Source organism: Poecile atricapillus, chromosome 3 (assembly GCF_030490865.1).
Source record: "Poecile atricapillus isolate bPoeAtr1 chromosome 3, bPoeAtr1.hap1, whole genome shotgun sequence".
Lineage (NCBI taxonomy): Eukaryota > Metazoa > Chordata > Aves > Passeriformes > Paridae > Poecile > Poecile atricapillus.
Genome location: NC_081251.1, coordinates 18,218,037 through 18,235,016, shown reverse-complemented (window position 1 = coordinate 18,235,016; position 16,980 = coordinate 18,218,037). Strand labels below are relative to the sequence as shown.

The window sequence follows — 16,980 nt, the reverse complement described above, 5'->3', positions numbered from 1 at the left end:
ATTCAAACTCTGAATAACAAATAAGCCACATTTATGTGCAGTCAATCACTTCCCTGTGAAACTAAGGAATTCCTTTTTTCATGAACAAGATTAACTAGCTGGCAGATCTCCACTTGAGTAAAATTATTTTAACTAGTTTAGATATCCAGCATGAGCTGCTGCTTAGCTCAATGGAAGATTGCACAGAAATGTTGATCAGATTTCACTGAAAAAGAATACTGCACAAATAAAGTCTGGCATATATATGATGGTGCTTGTCTTCTGTTATATTATACACATAATATCTCCATGGATCAGCCTCTTCTGACAGGAAAACCTTTTTCAAAAACCATATTTTAATTGACCATTTACAGAAGTCTCTTCTGGAACGGAATAAATCCAGCCATGAAACTCCCACTTTGTATACTTACATATACACATAAATGCCATGTATCAGAGTGGACATCAAAAAAATAACTGTAGACTAGAACTTAAAACACAGTGATACAAATGTGTTAGTCATTGTGCTGCTGTGCTGGAGATGGGTGGTGCTGTCACTAGCTACAGCCATGAGAAGATGCACAGCAGTCTTCAGGGAGAGTTTGGACTCAGGGCTGAGAGCTGGCACAGGGCATTCTCTCTCCTGTCTCAGTAAATTAGCATGTGCGACTGTGTTTCGTGCTGTTACATGTGGCTAGTATCTCCTGCTGGCTATCTGCAGGCAATTCCTGGCAGAGTGGGATTTCTGAGCAGCCCTTTGGAAGTGCCTTAAAGACTCCAAATCTGTGGAGTCCTGGTCCTTGATGGGATTTTAGATTCTGTGGTGGTGACAACGCGTTACATTTAGTTTCCAGTTCTGGTAAGTTGAAGTGATGTTACCCATGTCCTTTTTTTGTGTCTCAATCCTTAGATAAGGATTTCACAGTGAGGCCAAAGTATTTTTAGATTGTCTATTTAATTTGAATACAAATGAACATACTTTATCTACTGTGTCTTTTTTTCCCTTTACAGTTGCGATGAAATAGGAATTAAAAAGCCTGAGGGGAAAAAGAAAGAAATGATAGTAAGTGTTTAATTATGAATACTGCCTGTTTAAATTACTATGAAAAAATACCCATTCATTACTTTATGCTTGTATAATTTATGTTTAACCGTTAATGTGTGCTATTTCAGGGAAGATTATGATATGATAATAATATCAATTTACCTGAGATTCATTATGCAAAATTTTGGATACAAAGATAATGTTACTCTGTCCTAACTTTCCTTTGTCCTTACTGTGCAAGTATTTAAAAATCAGTGGACTGGCAATAAATATTTCCAGGAATTAAGAGTAATTATTACTCCCTTACATTCTTTGCTGTAGAGTGTAAAAGTAGAAGTTCAGGCAGTGTAAACTGTAGATAACATTTAGTGATTAATCACAGCATCATGACATTGTTGAGATTGGAGGCGACCTCTGGAAGTCATCCAGTCCCCTTTGGAATCCTTTCCTCCAAACCCCTACTCACTGAGGGGACAACTAAAGCAGGTTGCTCAGTGCCCTGTCCATTTAGGTTCTAAATTTATTGAATGGATGCAGACCCTGCAATCTGCCTGGACAATCAGCCAATGTTTGGCCACTCTCACTGAAAAAAGGGTTGTACTTTCTTATCTGATCTTGCATGATTTTCATCCCAGCTGAAACTGATGCCAGATAAGTAAGATTTTCTCATTTTTTTGCTTATGTGGAGTCAGAGACTGACCAAATCACATAGGTGTTAAGTTAGCTTATTTGGATTTAAACTGCTACAGAGGATAAGCAGCATTCAAAATTAGAATGTAAGTACTATAGGTCATAAACCTAAATCTATATGACTTCATCACACAGAATAATAGCCCCTTCTCCGAACTGTTTATTTTCCAAGCAGGTAAGTTTTAGTTGTGCGTAATTCATCCAGTATGGATTACAGGGAGCTTTTAAGACAGTATTGATACAGACAACGCAATGTTAAACTACATATCCTTTAATAGTTATTTTTGGCACTTTGACCTAGCACACGTACACTTGCATTGTGACATCTCTGCTGTATTTATCATCATAATAGCTTGTTACAGCCAGGGACATAACAGACAATATGGAATGCTGGCACTACAGAAGTCACATTTATATCCTCCAAATATAACCTAAGTGGTTCAAGTGGCTTATGTTGGAATTTAAGCAAACCAAATGGTGGACTATTTTGAGATTGTGGGAAGCCCTGAGTACTGTGTTCACATGCAGAGTAAATCTGTTTCATACGTCATGGAATTAACTAGGTTGGAAAAGACCTTTGAGATCATCAAGCCCAACCTATGTACAATGGCTCTAATCTGTTCTTTTTTCTGTCTTCTCCCTCTAAAGAGAAGGCAGAGTCCCAGTGACTGGATATGGATTTTCCCCTCTCACTGAATATATGATTTTCAGTCTAGTGTTGCTGTGTAGTGTGGCCTCGCTCAGTGTGACATAGATTGTGCCACATACAGAGCTCCTTTGGGCAGGCTTAGCCTGTCAGAGGTTGCCATTATTATTCTGAACAGGAACTTTTCATTCTCCCATATGGCACTGAAGGCAAGCTATGTTATGGATTCATAACTGTTGAAAGGGAAAGGCTTTTGATAAATTTATACATTTTGAATTATAACTGGATTTTGATTCGGAATAGAGATTTACAGTAGTTACTTTCTTCCTCTGTCATTGCTTTGATAAAAAATTACAGTGAAAATGAACTGGGCTAGACTGCTGGCTTTACTGAAACTATGCCATTCTCACTGAGAACAAACAAATAAATAAAGTTAACATTAAAGTTAATAAGTGAAGTTAATTCCACCCAATTTCTTGTATAAATGAGAAATATAAATCTCAGAACTTATGTTATTGCTTTGATACCTACTTGATATAAATTACTAAACTATACATTTGCAAAATGCCAAAATAACACCTATTTAAATTAGCATTTTAATTACTGTGAATAAAAAAACAACAGTAACTTATATTATCACACCTGAATTATAAAAGCTATTTTAATGAAACAAATATTTGGGTCTAATTTGAACATTTCTCTTTGTACAGCTGTTTGTGCTGTGCCTCATAAGAGTGCTTTGGGAATAGGGAGGATTAAAAAAATATCAGTTTGGAAGTAGCACAATATATTTCATTCTTTTCTCTCTGTTGAGTTGTGTTTAGAGCCAAATTCTGTTTGCTCATGGAAATGGACTGAAAAGCAGGAAGACCAGATCTAAGTGATTATGGAGTGGATGACTTAATTACTTGAGAACACCAGTTCTTGGGCTGAGGTGGTCACTCCAGGTGTGTCTGTATGTCATGATACAACCTTGGTGTTTATTATCTCCCCTCCTTGTATTTTCTCTTCCAGTGAAGTGGTACAGTAACATGGTCAGAAAGAGACCTCTAGGCAATAGATATAATACACAGTGCCATAGTCTGTTTGCCTCTGGCTGCATCTTTATCAGTACATTAAACTGTCTCCCAAGATATATTGGGATACCAGAACTCAATTATCTCTATTGTGACATGCCTTTGGCTTGTACCAAATCATACCCCAGTTCCTAGTCTAGACATCAGGATGGACCAGACATCATTCTTAATGGGCATGAACTTTATTTTGAGAACTAACTGAGCTAAGTATTATGGATTAGAAGATGATGCTGTGTGATTTTGGGACTGGGGAATAGGTATTGTCACTGTCTCATTCAGTACTGTAAATGTAGCAATTTCTGTGTGGATATTTTGAAGGACCAGGATTTTGTTGTAAATTGTCTTCTAATATTTTTCTACTTTAAGAGCTTTGCTGTACTCCACAAATATCCTTTGAAACTAGAAAAAGGGTAGCTATAATGGAAATTAAAGGACTAAAATGTAAACCTAGATTACACCATTGCCAACCAATTAACGCATACCCCATGTAGAATTGTAGAATTGTAACAGCACTCAGTGTGCACCTTCATACTGTATGGAACAGGGCCAAGGCATGGTCCTAAGGACTGGCAAGGGCTGGAATGAAATCTCCAATCTGTTAGTGCAGTCCCTGACACACTTCTGGTGAATGTCTGTTGGCTCCCTTTCAAACAAAGTCCTTATTTGAGATTCACAGTTCCAATGGGGACAATTGAATATCCTCTGGAGAGTGTTTAGGTATGAATATGAGCACAGAGTACTGTGCTTTGTGGCATCCTGTCCCTGGTTATTTGTACAGATACACGAGTGAGGTTGACTCCAGGCTAAAGACAGTGTGGGTGTTGAAAGAGAGAACATAGATTTTTATGTCCAACAAATTCCTTGCCTTATATATCTGCTGATAGAATCTCACCAGTATAGAACTCTGTCTCACTGATTATTCACATTTTTTCTCATCTAACACTTGCAGTTTTTGCATTTAAGGACAGATTTTATGCTGGAGAGAGGATTATGCTTTCCTACCTTTCCTGTTACACTAGCAGCCTATCTTTGTTTCTTCTGGGTCCTCATCAATAAATACAAATTTATTTGAATGAATAGATTGAAGTTACATAGAAGTTTGCAATCACTGCAGTATCATTAATTATACCAGGGCTTTATATTGCATAAATTAAAGCAAAATGGTGCCTGCAATGTCTTTTTAGTAGGTGAGGAAAGCAGGTTTTAGAGTTACTTGATTATCACTATGAATATTTGACTGCTTTTTTTTTCTGATTTGAACTCCTCTGTGGGAAATCCTTTTTAATTCCAAGCCTCAATTTTTCACTTCTTGGCTTAGCAGATAGTGGAAAAGCTGTGGTGGCAGCTTATTTTCTCAGGGGAGAGAGTGTATCAGGCCACTTGACAGTGACTTCTCTGGTTGATTAAATTGTGTAAGCCACTTCCAAACAGAAAAGTCTTTTGGACAAATTATGAAAAAATATGACATAGGTTTTTGGTGATAGAAGACATGAAACAGTGAAAGCCTTGGAATTCCTCAAGTATGACAGATTTTCCAAAATACTGACAAGTAACATATTGCATTGAACAAAGATAGTATTTGACAGTGGGACTAGTGTTTATATTTAAGGAATGCTTCTGAAAAGAAAATATTTTAAACATCTTGCATCAGCTAATGATGTATGATTTAGTTTTTTTGCAGATTAAATCAATAATTCACAGTACTATCTGTGGGCCTTCCAGATGGCAATTTATCTGTAATAAGTCATATAATATCAAGTAAATATGTTAGAAATCAGACTGTTTCTTTGGTTTTAAGTTTTTTGCTCTAACGTATACAAACTTCCGAAGGTCTAGGTTCAGTGAAACTCTGGTTATCCAGGTGGGATTTGGAATGTTCAATTTCTTGGTTTAGATAACATGAATTAAAGTTAAATTAGTATGGTATGACAGTAGGTTTAATTTTTACAAGGTATTCTTAAGGAAGGAAATAAGTTGAGAGTGCAAATATACTGCAATGCATTGTTATATTATGTTAGTGAAATTAAAAAACAAACAACACTGTATAATATTTAGAAAATTTATATAATGCAGTGTTTAAACATCATAGCATGAAAAGACCCTTAATCCAAGGGTAATTTAGAAAAAATCTCATAATCATAAAGCACCACAGTTTTCCAGAACAGCAGAGTGTTATGAATAGACAATTTGAAAAATTAATTCTGTGAACTGAAAATGAAACCTAATTTCCTATAAATTTCTGTCTGATATTATGCAGTGTTTTTATATATTATGATATTATTCTAATGATAAAACAGAATAATAATTCATATTTATCTTCCACATATCTTTTGTCACCCTCTCTGGGGGTACAAAGGGGTGTATTATGACTATGGCCCTTAACAGCAAGCCCCTTACTCAAATAATGGCTATAAAATTCAAGCAAAGCCACCTTCTTTGGAGTTGTGATGCTTCCCATGCAGCAAGACAGTAACAGGTCAACTGTGAAAGAATGAGGCAGTTTTGAAGAAGAATATAATAATATATTGTTTTGCTATCCTTCATGTTACGACTTCTTTAATGGAGAAACTATTATTTAAAGAGATAAGCATTCAAAATGATATAACCAGGGAAAGGACTATTAGTAGAAGTTTATAAAAGTTGTTTATCTAATATATAATTTGATTTCAGTTTAGCTCCTAAGAATTCAAGCCATTGTTGTGACAATTGTACATTTAGGTACAAATTGTACATTTAGGTAATTCTAGCAAGTTATAAATATAGAGAGATCAAAAATTTCATATTTTGCAGTGTCATTCTATAATTAATGTGGTTTTTATTACCTATCCTATTACCTCCACCTGAAAACTTGTCTATTATGTGGAGGAAGACCAAATATATTCTCATAATTAACTCCCAAAATTTGTATGATCTTATCTGAAACTCTAGTGATGAGATAGTTGAAATAATCATGATAAATTCTATAGAAAGGTTTGTGCACTAAAGCAAGTAATGTTTAAATTGTACACAGAAATAAATACAAAGCTGAGGTAATTCTCTGAGTGCAGATGTGAAATTTTGCCATGAGGCAAATGTTGAAAGATTTAAATTTTCTGTAATCAAGCAATCACACATTGTTAAATCAATCACACAGTGTTAAAATCAAGAGGCAATTAAAATATATAAGTTGAAGAATATGTCTGACATATGATGAGAATTGCTTCTTCAAGGAAAGGAAATGTGTTTATTAAATCATTCTTGACCACTGTATATCTACCACTGGCAAATTAAACAACAGAAGATAAAGAAAATAATTTAGGTCTTTTAGTTAATTCCTGTAGCTGCCATGTCTTACACTGTGCAGTACACTTTCCTGGTTACTCCGGATTTATGTATTTCAGGGGATGATGTTTCTAAATCAACCCTCAGATCATCCTGCATGTTTGAACTTTTACATTAATTGTAAGTTCTTTTTAAAGATATTTCTTTCTTAAACATGAATAACAAAAATTGTGTCATTTCATAATGTGTTTGAGGAAAAAAACTGCTAGAAATGAAGCACATCTCTCCCTTCTCTGCCAAACTGACTGCATTTCATGTCCACGATCCCCAGGTTTTATCTGACTTCACTCCAGTACCACTAGATCACTAGATGGCTCCAAAAGTCTTCTGAATGCAGCTTTATTGCTTCAAGATGTTTTAATGTGGCATGCAGACATAAATATTTGCTCTTGGCTGGAACCTGACACACTGTAGTAGAAGTGCTAGGACTTGCCCCTGGCAGCTTTATTTATTTATTGAAAAAAAACCCCACCACCCAAAAAAAAAAAAAAAAAAAAAAGAAAAAAGAAAAGGAAAAAAGAACACATGTTCCTGGAAAATGTTTTTCTTCCCATAGTATTCTTACCTACCCAGAAAGATATATTTAATACATTTTCTTGGTCTCAGAATAACAAAGTATGTTATAAGATTCCACAATAAAAAAAAGAAAGAAAAGGCAGGGAGAGAGCTGCTCCATATAAAGCATTTAGATCCCAATAGTATAGAAAATTGGTAAATTATTAATTAATTTTTATGACATTAAATTATGCTAGATTCTGTATGTTACACAGCAGATGCTTCAGCTTTCTTTTTAGACAATTTATTAGAAGTTACTCTTTCATGGAAGAAGACAGAAGGTTACTTTCTAAAGCATTTTAGAGCAGGTTTGCAGCACTGACAGGGTGAAATGGCTGATTTAAGCCTGGATTACAAAATGCCTTTTAAAAATAGGTATTTTTCAGCTGTAAATTTATAAATGCTTTCTGTTCAATCCCTTCTGACAAGACAAGGCAATCTGCTTGCAAAATGCTGGACTTGTAGAAGAGCAATTAGTTTTTACATATGTTCTCAGTCTGATCAGGTTCTAAATTTCATCTTTGTTCTGGGTGAGAGGCTAGATATGCAACTGGAGTCTTGATAACAATTATGAATAGTATAAAGTAGATGATAAACTTTCATTTATAGATGTTCCTTCATATATATGTTCAAAATAGAAAAGTTTATTAGGAAATTATTTATTCTTAAGTGAAACTATAAGGAATTCTCAGTTGACCTTCAATATCAAAAAAAAGATTTAATGAATGAAAATTAATGAAAAATGACTGAAAATTTGGTATTAAAATTAGTGCCATTAGTGATGTAGAAGAAGGAAGGAAGGAAATATTTTAATGTTTGAATGGGTTGTGAATCATGGATAATCTTCAGAAGGTCCAAAAGAAGCTTACACTTGTGGGAAGAAGTTTCAAGGAAGTAATAGGAAGTAATAGGAAGAGGAGTTTCAAGGAAAATGGATATGTAATGCTAGGAGCTGAGGAAGGTGACATCATAATTATTTATTTTTTTTAATTAGAAAACACAGCCTTTGGAAAGGAGATTGTAGTATCACAGAATGTAGACACAGAATATAAAAATATATCCAAGTACTTTTCTATTGATTTAATCTGTATTTGGGAGAACAGTGTATGTTGAAAGGGAAAAAAAGAAGAGAATGAATGAGTTTTGAGAATCTGTCATTGATACAAAAGCACATAGAATCATATTTGTTAAAAATGAAGGGCACTTATGGGGGTTATCCAGACTCCTATTCACAGACAGGTCAACTGGAGCAGATTTCCCAGCACCCTACCCAGTCAGATTCTAAATATCTCCAAGCATGGAGATGTTGCAATCTCTCTGATTAACCAGTACCAGAGTTTGACCAACCTCACTGTAAAAAAGCTTTTTTCTTATGCTTGAGTGAAATTTCCCACCTTTCAGTTTGTACCCATTGTCCTGTAGCCAGATCCTACTGCAAAGAGTTTATTTACTTCAGTCACTCCGTCAGGAATTTATACACATTGCTGAGATCCCCCTGAGCCTCCACATCTCCACCCGTAGCAGTTATTGTGGCTTCTCCTCAGAATCCAATATATGCTCCAAGGCCTTCCTTCTCTGTGGCCTGGCTTCAGTAATCCCACACCTCTCTTGGGCTGAGGAGACCAGAACTGGACACAACATCTAATATGGACTGCAGCTATTGTCTTGCTAAGTGTTTTGATGAGCTTACCTTGCTTCTGCTAGGAGTCATGGCAACTTTGCTGAATAACACAAAGAGAATGCAGCTGAAGTCTGGAGAAGAATGTATTTCACTATTGACCCATCTGTTACATCAGACAGGCATTAAGGATATGATCCCACATTTTTTTGGTGAGTTTTAAAATTTGATTAAATACATTAGGATTTAAAATGAACTATTGAAATTTAAAATTATATTTGAATAGATAAATGATTTAAATTCAGCCAGCTTTCTCTTTGAATCAATTGTTATTCCTTGTTATTGTTTGGTTTTGATCTTGTTCAATATTGCTTTTTTCATGTTGAATTTTGGTCATGGTGGGAAGAAAACAAAAGTATCAATATTTTAATGCATATTTCAGGACTGTTTAAATTACATTGGACAGAAATATCCCTTTTTTCTTTTAGCCTACCTTATTTTTCAGCTTACTTTTAACTTTTATACTTCACACACAGTTCCTCAGTTATTATTTTTAATGACTAATTAACCAAAAGTGCATGACTTCTGATTGCTCATTTAAATTAACTAATGAGCATGAAAGACTTCATGTAGCTTTGACACAGGAAAAGATGTTTTCAGTTGCTATGTTCTTATCAAATTTCCTCTCAGTCATATGCAAGTGACAAATTTAAGGTTCAGAAGAAGAGATGTTAGGGTGTGCTGCTTTGTAATGTGTGCAGTTTTGCAATGTGATGAAATAAGCACAGGTACAAGTGACAGAACAAGAACAATAGTACAAGTTCTGTGCAAGTGACAGAGTGATTTATATTTACTTTTTTTTCCTACAGTCTGTAATTGAAACTCGCTAGTTGACACGGACAGCAAAAGAGTATACATGTTACAAAATTTATTTTGATGTTTAAATTTATCTTAAAACAGATATTCATGGGAATTACAATAAACACCAATTTTTTTCTGTTGGAATTGTCTCAGAGTAGTTCACTGTATATATTTGGAAATATTTAGGGTATTTCTGATCATCAGCATGAATCTTTTTTTCTTTATTATCTTAGTAATGGTTTATACTTTGGAAATTGTTTGAGATATCACTGTGGCACCATATTACAGTCTAGTTTTAGACTTCATTAGTTTAATGTTAAGCTTTTCTTTAAAATTTTTGTATAGTATTAGAACTCACAAAATAACAAAATAATAAAGTTATTGGGTTCTGATATTGTATTTAGGAGTAATATGCATGTATTTTATTCATTGATGAAGGCCCTGGTTATTTCCTCAGAGGGAAATTATGTAATCAATTCTGTAAGCATATCTCCTGCTTAAAACATCAGTTAAATGATAAATTAAGGTAATTATAATAAGAAATATACATGCAGAGTGAATCATATTTTTAAGCTCTTAATTTAATGATGGGTAATTTCAATACCACCAAACAAGAAAGTTCCCACATTCATATGTTTGGTAATTTAGGAGATGGAATTGTCTCAGCATCTTGTAGGCCTAACATTTAGACTCTGTCTAATCTGAAAAAAATGTGCTGATAAGCTCATGGATCTGAGTGTAATTTTGGATTTAAATGTAGCAGATAAATGGATAATCTGCTTTCTGTTGTTTTTGAAATTCTATTAGCAGTTCTTGGAGTTGCTTGATTTTTATACAAATAATCTAATTGGGTAGCAGTAATGTTAAATTTATGTGAACTATGTGAAACTATGTGAAAGTTCTTATCAATTTGAATTGTCTGGGGCTGAATTGCCATGCATCACAGAATAAGGAATCACAGATGTAATATGTTTAACAAAAGATAAGCTGGTATGTTCTGTTCTAGGCAGGGTTTCTGAATGACTGTGGTAAAACTACTGTTTAGGTATTTTAGTGATCTGGCCAGATACATGGATAATTGTTTAAATACTAGTTTTTTAATGAAAATACTCAATATCTTGTCCAGTTGAAGATAAAGTATATTTCTGTCCACAACTACACAAATATTACTTTCTTTAGAATCCTAAGTTTGGAAACAATTCTGAAAACTTGTAATCAGAGGCATTTGTTAGGGTGAAGCCATAGTGAAGCAACTTACCCTTGCCAAAATGCCTATTTTTCTCACCCATATTAAATCTAGTTTCAGCCACATATTTTTTCAGTATGGTACCATGAGTGGAGAGAAATAATTACATGCTATTCCAATAAAACTTCCCTTCAGTTCTGCAAATTTCAGTGTTATACACCATCATGTTTAAGAGTTTTCTATAGTGGCTTCCTTATAGGCTTTCTGTATATTGAGCAGAAACATCTATTGAGCAAAACTTTTTTATTCCTCCAAAATGTGTGAACCTGCTGATACTCTTTAGTAAGATGAAGCATGGATGTAGGCCAGCTAGGTTTCTTTCTAAAGGACATGAGATTATTGTAGTGGTTCAAACCACTACATCTGAAACTTAGATTTTCTTGAACTAAGCATATGAAAGTCTTAAGTCATGATGTGTTTTTCCCAAAGCAGAAGCACTTATGAAAATGCTGTTGGAAGAAACATTGCACTGTATTGGCTTTTCATATTTACTATTAAAAATATTTTATTAACAACATAATTATTTAAGTCTCAAAGTACATAATTCTTTGAGTTCCTTCTCCGTGTTTAACAAGACTTTCAAGAATAGAATTAACATCTGAGTAGGAGCAAGTGGGAAGACATTCAGCTGCTGACTGATGTTGATAAGTGTTACCAGTTCTCTTCTGGTAACATATAAATGGCCATATAAAACCACGAGATAAGAACCCTTTTTGTGCAATAATCAAGCTCCATTTTAAGAGTAATTTTAAGAAATTGCTTTTGCTCTCTCCTTTGATTCCAGATTTTTATTAATTTTAATGTTTAATAACATGATTTTCAGCCTACATTTTATCATGGATATGCTGGTATACAATTGTTTTGGTGATACTTCTATATTTTAGTTTTAACATTATTTCTCCTTGTTATTTCATGGTTTAGCTCTTTATTTCTTACTTTATTACAATTTTTAATAAAAATTTGTAATGGATCAATTGGTCATACTTAATATTTCTGGAATATGAATGGTCAAACTGGAATATGAATCCTTCAAAATATGCCAAATATTTTTAAAAATTGATTTTGTAACTACTGAGATCACTTTTTGGAGTTATTAGGCACTTTTAAGTTCCTGGACATAATTTAAAGCAATCCTCCACAGTTTGCAGTGTCTTGCTGTGCACCCAATTAATGCATTTTGTTTGCAGCAGTAGTAAGATGGAGAACCAAATCCTAGGTCTTCTGTAAAGAGGCAACCTTTGACTTTGTTCTGAAGGACAAGATAGGTATTATGTATGTGATACAAGTTCACTTATATCTTTTGATTCAACTGCTGTATCAATTTAATAATTCACTGATAGAAATTGATACATGATTTCCATCTGAAAAAAAAAATGATCTGCTATTGTTGATTCCTTAGTCAAATATTGTTAGGGTGAATATTTGTCATAAAGTGGGTAATGAAATAACTTTTTTGTTGTTATATTAATAAGAAACAGGATTTTCACAAATCCTATTGTTCCCATTTGGGTTCATGAGGTAAAGTCAAGGGCATATGATTAATCCAGTGCTCTCTAAGAACTGGTAAGCAAATAGATCCTGTCTTGTTCTGATTATTTTTTCTGAGGACTTGAGAAAATAGCTCAGTTTATTATGATACTATGATTTGAGGGGTGGATATCATGATGTGCGACACCAGATTGCAACAATGGGGTTTGCTCAGCCTTAAAAAAATGAAAGCTTAGGGGTGACACCACTGCTTTACAATTACCAAATAAAGGAGAAGATGGATCCTGGTTGTTAAAAGAGACACCTGATTAAAGGAGAAGAGACTATAGACAAAATAGCAATATTAGCAATTCTTATAAAATTTTAGGAACTTTTTTTTCACCATCATAGAAGGGCCAAAAGTTGCACCAGAAGAGGTTCACTTGGGAATATGTTTTTTCGTTAACATGATCATGCTAGGTTAACAATTGAACTAGATGACCTTAGACATCTTTTCCAGACTAAATGCTTACATTCTCAGTTACAAAATAACAGAAGATGATAAAGAATGTTCTATTTTCGTTTCAACGTTTAGAGAATCCAACATTCATGTTGAATCCAACATCCTAGAGAATCCATGCATTCTAAAGTGAATAGCAGAGATTCTCTTGCAAGAATGTCGTTTAAGTGAAGAGGCCCCTTAGCACCTCATCAGGATCTATCTGTGGTGGATTTCTCAAGAGTTTTTGAGAATGTGAAGGCAGAGGTCCAATACTGGTGATTGCACTGGCAGAGCATTTACCTTTTATAGGTGTTGGGGTGGAAGTGGTCCTGGAACAGGCACACTCAACCAGTGGAACCTCTGAAATCTTGTTAATGTGAGATGAGAGAAGGCAGAGCTATTTACACTTGATGTAACATTTTCCTGATTCGAGGTGCAAATTTCAAAACACTAGATTTTTTTTTTCCCCTACAACACAGAAGAGTACTGTGTACTTTTAGGGTACACAGAAGAGTTCAGGTTATTCAGAAATGGTTTGTATCTCATAGATGGGAGGCAGAGAAGAACCCAATTACTTGTTTATATGAACCAGGATTTACAAACAACCTTAACTAGCTGCAGCAGCTAACAATTAGACACCACTTCCACTCTTCCTCTGAGAGGAGCCAAACAAACACTGGCTATTACAAAATTTGCATCTAGGAGTTAGCATGAGAATAGGTGAGCTGAAATTTTTGTTAGACTGGCTTGAGTTTAAAACACAGCCCAAAGGAACAGAGAGACACCCACTTCTGTCTGTCCTTGCTGTCATATCGCATACCCATACTGGATATCTGCACTTACACTCATGATGGGAGCTAAAACAGATTTGGAGACAGACTGAAGGATCCATTTTCACAAACTGTGCATTGGAGTGCCAACAGTCATAGATCCAGTCTGGGAGTCCAAATGAAGAAAAATATGAGATACCAGTCAAACAGGAATGAATCTAATAGACATCAGATTTCTTGAATCAGACAGGGCTGCACCTAATTGTGGTTTTGGTAGGTCATTACAGAGAAGCTTTCAAACTGGGCTATCTAGTTGTTTTTCAAAAGCATTTAGTTTGGATATTGTATTTACTATTGATATAGTCTATTATAATAGTTTCTGCAAAGATTAAGACTTGTGATTATGATATATTGATGAACTCACATTGACTTACAAATAGCTTTCTGTTTGAAAGCTTTTTTCAAGCAGTATTTTTATTTTATGAAGAGCAGCATGCTTTTACCTTTTGCAGTATTATTTGTATTACCTGCATGAGTTGTCATTGCTTCTAGAGTGTGATTTGGCACAATATTGTAACTGCTTTCACAGTTACTGGGAGCAGATATCTTTGTGGGTTGGCATATGCTTACTTTTACAGTTTGACTGCATTTTTAATTTGATGAGGTTGGCATTTTTGCTCAGTCTACTAAATTTTCCATTTGTGAGTAATAATTCTTTTTAGCTCTCCTAATATTTTTTCTTTGGAAAGTCAAGTTTGTTTTTACAGTACTCTTTTATCTATATTGTAATTGGCCATAATGCAAATAATGAATCATCTAACAAATAAATTTCTAAATTTGTGAACTGTTTGAATTCATTGAAAAAGGACAAACTAGGTGTTCCTTCATCTATGAATCTTCTCAGTCTTTCTTAATGTACTTCATGTACTTCATCAGCAATTCATGATACAGACACAATATCATATGTTCTTCCTAGAACAGCTTCCAAAAAAATTAGTTTCATAGAATATATGAGAACTAAAAAAAAATAAACACAGATACCTGTGGTATAAAAAATGGACTGCACAAACATAATTATCTGCTTGTTAGTGCTTACTTGAATAACTAAAAACCATTGTGATTTAAATTGCTTAGAGTTAGATTTAAAACAGCTTATAAGACAATTGTATTCTTCTGGGTTTAGAACAAATGCATAAATAACCTGATATTTATTATAATAATATTTTATTAGGCTGTGTTAAGTATAATTTGAGTGTATTTTAAAACTGATGTCTAGTTGATGAGTTCATGAAATGAATTCACGTAATTATTGAATATTGGTAACTCAAAGCAGTTAGCTCTGTAGCACTTAAGCCTCTTGCTTGTACGTAAGGAATGTGAACTTGGACAAGACTTATGGTAGACAGAAATGGCTACCACTTGGAAGTCTTTCAGGGTTCTAAATCAAGTGGCTTGATGGTTTCACACCATTTGCCACTGTCTAAATACTTTTATGAAAATGTTTCACAGCAGTGTCTAGATACTTCAGAAAACACCCTGCTGATTTAATTGAAATTTCTACGATTTCTTCAAAATTTGACTGTAAAAGGTAACAGTTTCATCATGATGACATATATTATATTGCCACTACTTGAGTAAAATTATGCTGGTTGTTTTGTGGGAGAACCATTACTTAAAAATATAGTATGTGGAAAAAATGGGACAAAATGTGTACAGCTGGCTATAGTAACTGCATGAACTTTTTAATACTCAAGTATAATACAGAAGTAAATGAATAGGATTCAAGGTTCTAATTGGAGGTATGTTTTTTTTACTTTATAAACCAATCACTTAGAAGTTATTTAGTATATGCCATTTGCAGGAGGCAATAGCTCCTATAGAAGGGAAATCATTAAAGTGCATCAAAAATTTAAGTTCCATGTTAATATAATACTTTATGATGATAAATATTTTCACCTGGTTGAATCTTTCCAGTGGGTGGAAGGAAGACTTTATTAACATTGTTGCTTTTATTTGAAATTAGTAAAAAAAAGAATGGACCTTCATTGTAACACTTTTCATTCAAAATTATCAAATTAGAATCACAGAATCATAGAACGGCTTTTGTTGGAAGGGACCCTAAGTATCATCTGGTTCCAAGGACCTGATATGGGCAGGGACATCTTCCACTAGATCAGGTTGTTCAGAGCCCCATCCAGTCTGACCTTGACCACTTTCAGGGACGGAGAGTTCACAGCCTTTCTTGGCAACCTTTTCCAGTGCCTCATTACCCCCCCAGTAAAGAATTTCTTCCTCATATCTAATCTAAATCTACCCTCCTTCAGTTAAAGGCCATTCCATTGTTCTATCACTACAGACCCCTGTGAAAAGCTCCTGTCCATCTCTCTTGTAGTCTCTTTAGGTATTGGAAGGTGATCTAAATTTTCCTCAAAGCTTTCTCCTGTCTAGGCTGAGCAGCCCCAGTTGTCTCAGTCTGTCTTATGAGAGGTGCTCCAGCCCTGTGATCAACTGTCTCTCCTCTGGACTTGCTCCAACAGGTCTGTGTCTGTCTTGTTCTGGGTTCCTCAGAGCTGGATGCAGGGTTCCAGGTGAGGTGTCACCAGAGCAGAGCAGAGGGGCAGAATCCCCTCCCTCATCCTGCTGCCATGCCAAGGACATGTAAGGAAATTTCTGGGCTTTGCATAATGGGACTTACAACCCCTGACACACAGAATGTTTCATAAACCAGCTAGACAATGTTAATAAAAGGAGTATAATATATGGAAATATTGTCACTTTCTTAGAGTAAGGTGTTGACATGAAATCTTGAAATAGTCACCTCTGAGAAATGGAGATTCATGGTGTAATACTTTCTTCAGAGTCTGTGTCCCATTACCATTTGGGTACAGGCAGCTGGACCACTCTCCTATTTTAGAAAACACAAGGAAAGGGCTCAGAGAGAAGAGAGAAATATTTTCATGAACTATTGTCTGAGGCCTTAACTGGCAAATGGGAGTTCTGAGTTCTAATCTTTTCTTAGCTTAACTGGTTTCAAACCTACAACGTGCGCTTCAGTGAAGAGTGATGAGGCCATAGAGTACCTGAACCTGAGATCCATCCTTCTCTCACCTGGGGACAGCTGGGTAATCATGGAAGGAGCTCAGTAGTACTTATAAAGGAATTTTTCCTTTAAGGTTGTCAGTCAAAGTTTGATTTCTATGCTGG

General features: G+C 34.8%; 1 long non-coding RNA gene across 2 annotated transcripts in view; it reads left to right on the top strand.

Moving 5' to 3' along the window:
* The first annotated feature begins 636 nt into the window (after positions 1-636).
* LOC131577586 (uncharacterized) overlaps positions 637-16,980 on the top strand; it is a 28,006-nt gene continuing 11,662 nt past the window's right edge. The window contains exons 1-4 of one of the 2 annotated variants that reach the window (XR_009277246.1): positions 637-838; positions 991-1,042; positions 3,175-3,307; positions 9,017-9,142. This is a non-coding gene — a long non-coding RNA (uncharacterized LOC131577586). The remainder of the gene's footprint in view (positions 839-990; positions 1,043-3,174; positions 3,308-9,016; positions 9,143-16,980) is intronic. The other variant, XR_009277247.1, reaches the window with a different exon arrangement.